This window comes from Arachis duranensis, chromosome 2 (genome assembly GCF_000817695.3).
Source record: "Arachis duranensis cultivar V14167 chromosome 2, aradu.V14167.gnm2.J7QH, whole genome shotgun sequence".
Lineage (NCBI taxonomy): Eukaryota > Viridiplantae > Streptophyta > Magnoliopsida > Fabales > Fabaceae > Arachis > Arachis duranensis.
The window spans coordinates 35,259,086-35,259,748 of NC_029773.3; positions in this window are offsets into that span (position 1 = coordinate 35,259,086).

A 663-nucleotide genomic window follows, 5' to 3' on the forward strand; every position below is an offset into this window, starting at 1 on the left:
GAGTGCTTTTGCACTTGAGCCTAGCCTTGACTTCTAAGTGTTTTGTTTTCAAGCATTTGGCTTGATACATAAACACCACAAGCACTTAGCAAATAAATTGCCATTGGTACTCAGAGCCTTCAGCTTTCTCATTCTTTCCCTTTTTCTTTTCTTGCTTTAATTGTATTTGCTTCTTCTAGGTTTTCATGATTTCAAAAGATTTCACAAGGTGTACTAGATAAAAGACTTCAATTAAATAAAATCCAATGCAATTGAGCAACAATTAATCATACTAGCTTTCCAATACTTGTATGCACATGCTAAAATCTTCTTTAATTCCTTGTTTGTTTATGATCATGATGCTTTATTGCTTTTGAATTCACAAAGCTCAAGTTGGTAGTTATAATGCCACAGCAACATATTATAAATCAAAATTAAGCTACGCTTATTCATACCACACATGCATACAGAGAATATAAAGACAATCATGCAATTTAAAGTGCTGGAAACAAAGGAGATGAAAAGGAACTTTACAACCTTGTAGTTCATCTTCATTATTATTGTCCTTTTTCTCCAATTCTTCCCTTTCCCTTGCCAACTTAGAGTGCTTGCTCATCCTCAAGCAACAATTAGAACAATGGCTATGGGACTAAGATGGATCATGAATGTCTTACACAATGAAAT